The 8701-nt window shown below is 39.0% G+C and overlaps 1 long non-coding RNA gene across 1 annotated transcript in view; it reads right to left on the bottom strand.

Moving 5' to 3' along the window:
• The window catches only part of LOC122546996, an 8224-nt gene extending 6930 nt beyond the window's left edge, over nt 1–1294 (bottom strand). Inside the window, exon 1 of the long non-coding RNA XR_006310862.1 lies at nt 1272–1294. This is a non-coding gene — a long non-coding RNA (uncharacterized LOC122546996). The remainder of the gene's footprint in view (nt 1–1271) is intronic.
• Between the last annotated feature and the right edge of the window lie 7407 nt (nt 1295–8701).

The following is an 8701-nucleotide window of genomic DNA, read 5'->3' as shown; positions in this document are numbered from 1 at the left end:
ATCCATGAAGGTTGGGAATATAATCACATGCTTATTGTGGCTACTCAAACGAAAACTAATCAATATTCATTGTTATAATTGGCCTGATTGTGTGTATAATGGGCTAAAAATGAAGAGATAATTCACAATAATAGCGGTACTAAGCACAGATGCTCTTACTTCAAAATTAATATCATGATAAATGAAAGAAAGTCATATAGCAATCATCGTGTGATATTGTAAATTTAAGTAAAATAAATTAAACTATTCAATAAGTTTAAAATGTTCTTTTTTCTCATAATAAAATGACAATTTAATGTTTTGTAGCATGACGAATTCAGAAACAAAATGTCATTCAATGTGACTTTTCAGCTGCAGACAACTTCACTACCTTTCACTAATGTATAACATTCAACAATTCAAAATTTACTCTGATTGATAGAGGAAAGGTCAAAAGAGTGTAAATTCTTTTTCTTATTTACATAAGAAAACAAATTTCAAATCTTTTTTTTGCATTAAAAGCATTTGACTCTTACTGCGGTCAGAAATACAATAATTTTTAGAAGTTGAAGAAAAAAAATTAGATCAAAGTACACATCGATATTCAGAATAATTGGGAGATTGAACACTGCAATATCTTTCCATCAGTTGATGTACTGAGCCATAATTCCACTTTTATACGCTTAACTGGACTAATCAATTATCAGATATTAAATTATTAGTAACTAAATTATTAATAAGCTCTCAGTGAACTGAATATTAATGACAAATTTCACGTTGCTGTTTGAATGAGCAATGTGGAGAAATAAACAGTAATAATTGGATAAAATTTCATGAGACATCTTTTATTTGATGAGGCAGTTATTACTTTGACTGTTCGAATGAGTAACAATCAGATGTTTCCAAAGAGCATTGTAAAATTTATACATTTGTTTTGTGGACTTGAATAATTTTTAAAATTGTAGTATTGGCACTAAGAAACATTGGTTTGAGTTAAGATGTCAATTTCACTTTACTGAATATTTTCAAGTCTTCTGACAGGTTTCTTGGCCAATTATCAATTAGCAGTTCAGGCTCAGTACATCAGTAACTGAATATATTTAAAACACAACCTTTGTTAATTCAGAACAAATATTGAAAAAAAAAACCTTTGTAAAGATCTTATAACTTCCGATTATACTCAAGTCTATTGTCTACTATTTCCTTCTTAATTCTGACAGTCATGGTTATATATTGATTACATTAAATGGCATGTGAGTTACACATTATTTTTCTTGACAAGAGCATAGAACGTAGATTAGATTAGATTAGATTATTTACAGTATGGAAACGTAGTTCTGTACAACTGAGGACCGGGCCTTTTGGCCAACGACATCGTGCTGAACATGGTGCTAAATGAAACTCATCCCTTCTTCCTGCCGTTTTTTGATAACCCTCCAGTCCTTCCATATTCATGCGCTAATCTAAATGACTCTTAATTGCCCCGATCGTAAGTGCTACACCAACACTCCTAGAAGTCAGTTCCAGACACCTACCACTCTATGTCTAAAACATTCCTTGCCCCTTACATCTTCATTGAACTCTACCCTTACCCACAACTTAAACGCGTGCAACCTGTTTTTTGACATTTCAATTCCTGCAAACATATTCTGAATGTTAACTCTATCTATGCATCTCGTAATTTTATATAATTGCAACTTAGCCTCCACCACTCCAGAGGAAACATCCTGAGTTTGTCTAACATCTCCTTGTATTTCGTACCTTCTCATGAAGGCGGTTTCCTGGTTATTACCCTCTGCGCTCTCTCCAAAGCCTCGACATCCTTCCTGTAATGTGGCGAATCGAACTGAACACAGTAATTTCAGTATGGCCCAACAGAAATCATGCAAAGTCTTAACATAACATATTGACTCTTGTAATCAGTTCCCTGACCGATAGAGGTAAGCATGTCATATGCCTTCTTTACCATCCTCTCTATTTGCGTGATCAATTTGAGGGAGCTTTGGACTTGAACAACAAGATGCTTTTGAACAACAAAGCTGTTCCGGGTCCTGCCATTAACTAGATACCTTTGCCTAACATTTAATATTCCAAAGAGGTACACATTAAATTTACGTGGACAAAACTCCATTTGTTATTTCTCATATCTGCTCATATCTGCAGCTTTTCTGTGTATCGCTATATTCTTTGACAACCCACTATAATATCCACAACATGACCGATCTTTTCATTGTTCGTAAACTTACTAATCCATCACCGATATTTTGATACAAGTCATTTAAATGCATGACATAAACAGCAGATGCCCGAGTACAGATCCTTGTAGAACAATGGGAAATAAGGGAAATATAGAATTCTTGAATAAATGAGATTCTTGAATAACAAAATAATTCTGATCAATAATTTCTGAACGTCATTTTAAAGCAATATTTTATTGCTCAGTTTACCGATCTTAATAAATATCTTGTCAAGATCAACGAAATCAGCTTTGAAAATTAATAAGTCATTTTAATTGTTGTGTTCTAACATTATATTCCTTTACAGAATGACGGTATCGCTATCGAGCCCAGCATTAATTTCTCATCTCTCTTTGCCCAGAGGGCAGTCGCGAGACAACCATGTTGCTGTCGATAGGGAATCACACGTATGCCAGACCAGGTAAGGACGGTAGTTGCCTTATCTAAAGGAAATTAGCAAACCAGATGCGTTTTTACAACAATTGACAATGGATTCATGGCCATCATTAGATTTTTATTTCCAGATTTTAATAAAAACTGAATTCAATTTTCTTAATCTGCTATTGTTATTTGAATCTGGATCCACAGAACATTATCTGGATCTGTTAATTTGCAGTATAGCGATAATACCACGAGACCATTCCCTGACCTGTAAGTTATGATTTTCTTGTCATTTTAATTATCACACCATGATTCAATTTATTCTTTGTAACAAACATCATGCGATTCACACTATAGGTTAATCGATTATTTCTTAATGCCAGTATTAGAATGAAATATTAACATTTTTTTTCCAAGTCAACACACCTCCAATCAACCAAATATTTTTCATTTAACACTCAGTAAATATCTGATTTTCTTACATTTGACTATTCATATTAATGGAAGGATTATTAATCAGCCTTATCAATTATAAGATGTCTACTTAATTTTCGGATCAATATTTCAGTTCTTTCCAACATATTGCACAGTATCATTGCAACAACAGTATTCTTATCATTCATAAATTAGTTGGCAGCTATTTTAAAACTAATTCTTCCTAATAACAAACGGGTTATAATTGTTGAAATCCAATATATCCAGCTATAGATGTGGAATTATGGTCAGTACATCAACTGACACAAACTCTACAATCTCCCAATCTTAGCAAAACATAATCTTATGAGTGGAAACTTAAGTGAATTCATTTGATTATATTTCACTACATTGTTAACATTTATTGTAATCCTTGCTAAAAATTCATGAAATTTCCATTGATTTCCTCAAATCTCCACATGCTTGGAAAAAAAAGGGAATTTGCTTTCAGCTGATTTGTCATCTTAAATGACTGGCTTTTCATTTCAAAATTCATGCACATTGTAAAATGTTTTCTATTTAACTTTCAGTTCAATGTATGAAAAAAGTGTTTTAACATATCGAAATTTTAAAGCTTACATCCCAAATTATTTGGCAATGGAACATATTCGGATAAGTAATGCAATTCTGCGTACAAACAAATATCATGAGTAGCATCTTTCACTAAAATGCATAATCACCTTCATTATCTATTTAGGTTTGCCTAATTCTAACCACTGATTGTGGTGAAAATTTGACAAATCAGAAGTTACCTTTGCCTGTAAGAAAAATAATGGAAAGAAAATAGAATTCTTGAATCATCCGCAGTTTTGAATGAAAACAAATTCTGTTTGATGATAACTGTTAATTTTCTTCCAACTGATCAAATTAGTTAACATGCTTTAATCCTGTTCACTGATGTTAATGAACATCGAAGTGAAATAGCTTGAAAACATTGAAACATTTACAATCTTAGGTATAACTTAAAAACCGAAAGATCTGCAGAAGGTGTAGTTCAGGAACAAGAAGGAGAAATTGCTGGAAATACCCAACAGGTCTGGAAGCATCTGTGGAGAGAAAGCAGAGTTAACGTTTGGGTTGATTGACTTTCCTCAAAATGGTGTTCAGTGTCAAAACACCCACAAAGAACCAATGACGTCACATCCAATTTTGTCAAAACTATCACATTTGTCGTCTTATTTACATACTCATAATAGTCGTAGCTTATTCTTCGGCCTTATCAATCCACTAGAATAAGTGCTGTTCATTGTTCAGTCAAATAGCAATGAAATACGTCACTATTCTTTCAGTAATCCTAGTTTTTAAAAAAGAATCTGATTATTTTCAATATGTAATGTGGACAATTTTTTTCAATCCAGTTATTTGCATTGCGTGAAAATATGGCTCACATTTCATCAACTGATGTAATCGTTTACATTGCATATTCTCCCGATCATTGTGGGTTCAGTGGAAACCGTGCTTCAGTGAATTGGTTGCGAACAAAAATGCACTATGTAGAAGGGGCACTTGATCCAAAACATTAACCCTGCTTTCTCTCCACAGACCTGGTGAGCTTTTTTCCAGTAATTCCTGATTTCTAGCATGCGCATTTCTTTAGTGTCTTGCATTAATTTCTCTCACTGTAATGCTAAATTTTATATATTTCTAATTATTACAATAAAAGCTAACTATTTTTTTATTTAAATATAGGAATAAACCTAACCTACTCAACCTCTCTTCAGAGCTAGCACCTTGCATGCCAGGCAACAAACCTTCTCTGCACCCTCTCCAAAGCATCCACATCCTTTTTTTTATGTGGCGCCTAGAACTCTACACAGTATTCTAAATATGGCCGAACCAATGCCTTGTAAAATTTTAACATGACCTGCCAGCTCTTATACTTAATATCCCGTCCGGTGAATGCAAGCATAGTTTATGCCTTCTTGACCACTCTATTCACCTGTGCAGCAACCTTCAGGGTACAATGTACCTGCACTCCAACGTGTCTCTGCCCATCAACGTTTCCAAAGGCTCTTCCGTTCATTTGTATAATTCGCTCTAGTATTAGTCTTGCCCAAATGCATCACCTCACATTTGTTCAAATTGATAGCCATCTGCCACTTTTGCGTCCAATTCTCCAGTCTATGTATGTCCTCCTGCATTCTCTGACAGTCCCTTATGATTTCTGCCATTCGATAAATCTTTGTGTCATCTGCAAACTTCCTGATCACACTAACAATGCCCACTTCTAGATCATTTATGTATATTTTAAACAACAGTGACCCCAGTGCTGACCACTGTGGAACACCACTGGTCACCTTTCCCCATTTCCCCATTGTGAGCGGCACTGTGGTACAGTGGCACAGTGGTGAGCACTGCTGCCTCACAGCGCCAGAGACCCGGGTTCAATTCCCGCCTCAGGCGACTGACTGTGTGGAGTTTGCACATTCTCCCCGTGTCTGCGTGCGTTTCTTTCGGGTGCTCCGGTTTCCTCCCACAGTCCAAAGATGTGCTGGTCAGGTGAATTGACCATGCTAAATTGCCCGTAGTGTTCGGTATGGGTGGATTGCGGAGCGGTGTGGACTTGGTGGGCCGAAGGGCCTGTTTCCACACTGTAAGTAATCTAATCTAATCTAATTTCAAGAAACTCTCTTCAGCTACTACTGTATGTCTCTTGTTGCTCGAACAGTTTTTATCCATCTAGCTAGAGCACCCTGCACACCATGTGACTTCACTTTCTCCATTAGTCTACAATGTGAAACCATATCAAACTCCTGACTAAAGTCCATGTATATGACATCAACAGCCCTTCCTTCATTTAACAACTTGGTCACTTCCTCGAAGAACTCTATCAAGTTGGTAAGGCTCTATCTCCTCCGCACAAAACCATGTTGCCCATCACCGATAAGCTCATTCCTTTCCAAATATAAATTGATCCTATCTCTTAATACCCCCTCCAGTAACTTCCCCACCACCGACATCAGGCTCACTGGTCTGTAGTTACCCGGAATATTCCCAAAACCCTTCTTGTACAGGGGGAAAACATGAGCAACCTTCCAGTACTCCAGCAGCTCACCTGTATTTAAGGATGCCACAAATATATCTGTCAAGGTCCCAGCTTGATCCCGTCCGTTCCTGGGGATTTGTCCACCTTAAAAACCTCCAGCATACCCAACACATCTTCCCTACTTATGCCAACATGGTCCGGACGAATCAAACTTCTATCTCTAATCTCAAGGTTCATTATGTTCCTCTCCTCAGTGAACACTGATGGAAAGTAATCGTTCAGAGTCTCACCCATTCTCTCAGGTTCGGCACAGAGCATTCCTTCATTATTTTTTCGTGGACTGATCCTTTCTCTAGTTACTCGCTTGATTTTTATATAACAATAACATGCTTTGGGATTTTCCTTAATTCTGCTAGCTAAAGTCATTTCACGATTACATTTTAGCCTGCTTGGTTCCTTGTTTAAGACTTGTCCTACTCTTCCAATATTCGTCCAGGGCCGGTTCTGTTCTCAGCTGCCAAGACCTAATGTATGGTTCCCTTTCCCTCTTGGCTCGTCGTACAATTTCTCCTGTCATCCGCGGATCACGAATCTTGCCCTTCTTATCCTTTGCCTTCAACGGGACATGCCTATCCTGCACTGCCGTTAACCTATCATTGAAAGCCTTCCACATCTCAAATGTGGACATCCCTTCAAATAGCTGTGTCCAATCCACATTGATATAATTGGCCTTGGCCCAGTTTAGCACTCTTCCCTTAGGACCATTCTCTTCTTTATCTACGAGTATTGTAAAACTTACAGAATTGTGGTAACTGTTCCCAAAGAAATCCGCCACCTCAAATTCTAGCACTTGTCCTGGCTCATTCCCCAGGACCAGGTCCAATACGGCCCCTTCCCTCATCGGAATATTGGCATACTGCTCTAGAAAACTCTCCTAGACGTTTCGTACAAATTCTACTCCATCCAGACCTCCGACGCCACGTGCATCCCAGTCAATGTTGGGAAAATTAAAGTCTCCCATCACCACTATCCTAGTGTCCCTAAATCTATTCATAATCTATTTACCTGTTTGTGATCCTACCTCATGCTCACTGTTGGGAGGTCTGTAATACAACCTCAACAATGTCACTGCACCCTTCTAATTTCTCAGCTCCACCCACAATGCCTCACTACCCAAGATCGCCATAGTGTCCTCCGTTATCGCAGCCGTGATATCGTCCCTGACCAGCAAAGCAACTTCACCCCCTCTTTTACTTCCCTCCCTGTCCTGTCTGAAACGTCTATATCATGGAACATTCAGTTGCCAAACACCATGCCCTTCAACCAAGTCTCTGTGATGGCAATAATGTCATAATCTCAGGTACCAATCCAACCCAAAGTTCATCTGCCTTGCATTAAAGTAGTTGCATTTCAGGCCACAAGTTCTTTTACGCTCAACTGCTCTCTGCCGTTTCTTCCCTTTATTAGTGCTATCTTCATAATTCTTACAGTCTGCAGTCTCGCTGCCCACTTGTCTTCTCTTCTGGTTCCCCGTCCCCTGCCACATTGGTTTAAAACCTCCCCAACAGCATTAGCAAAAGCTCCCCCAAGGACATTGATTGAGTCTGGTTCAGATGTTGACAGTCCATTTTTGTAATAGTTCTACATTCCCCAGATCCGGTCCCAATAACTAAGAAATCTGAACCACTCCCTCCTACACCATCTCTCAAGTTCATTATGCCTATTCTTTCATTTCTGTGCTGGTTGGCGCGTGTCACTGGTAGTAATCCCGATATCACTACCTTTGAGGTCCTCACCTTTAAACTCTCTCCTAGCTACCTGAAGTCTTCTTTCAGGAACTCATCTCGCTTTCTACTTCTATCGTTGATGCCTATATGCACCCAGATAACTGGCTGTTCACCTCCCCTTTCGAATGGTCAGCAGCCGATCAGTGACTTCCCCGACCTGAGCACCTAGGAGGCATTATGCCATCCAGGAGTCCCGTTTTCGGCCACAGAACCGCCTATCTGCTCGCTTCACAATAGACTCCCCTATGACTGTAGCCCTACGAGTCTTTTACCTGCCCTTCTGAACAACAGTGCCCGCCACGGTGCCGTGATCTTGACAATTGCTGCCCTCCTCTGGTGAGACATCTCCCCCAATAGTATCCCAAACTGTATGCGTGTTTTGGAGGGAGATGACCGCAGGGGACTCCTGCACTGCCTTCCTACACTTCCGTATTTTGGTCACCCCTTCACTGTCATCCTCAGCAATTCTAACATGCGGTGAAACCAGTTCACTAACTGTGCTAACCTCGACCTTATCCGCATCGTGGATGCTCCACAGATGCTCTAGGCCTGTCATGCGGTCAAACGACAGCTCCAGCTGGACAAACTTCTTGCAAGTGTAAAATTTAGGAACGTCAGACACGTTCCGAAGCTCCGACATCAAGCAAGAGTCACATGCCACGGGTCTGAGGTACGTGCCATTGGATGCTTAGCTTTATATGAACGAACTAAAACCAAACAATGCACTTAAATAAATGAAAAAGCAAGACAAGAAATAAAAGCCTTACCTTACAGGGTTTTTTCTTCCGGTTGGGGGGGGGGGGGGGGCGGGAGGGGGGTACTATACGTGCTGTATCTCTGGCTTCACCACCGCCCAA

This window comes from Chiloscyllium plagiosum, unplaced genomic scaffold (genome assembly GCF_004010195.1).
Source record: "Chiloscyllium plagiosum isolate BGI_BamShark_2017 unplaced genomic scaffold, ASM401019v2 scaf_5125, whole genome shotgun sequence".
Taxonomy (NCBI): Eukaryota; Metazoa; Chordata; class Chondrichthyes; order Orectolobiformes; family Hemiscylliidae; genus Chiloscyllium; species Chiloscyllium plagiosum.
The sequence above is the reverse complement of the archived record's forward strand: the minus strand, read 5'-3'. Positions and strand labels throughout refer to the sequence as shown.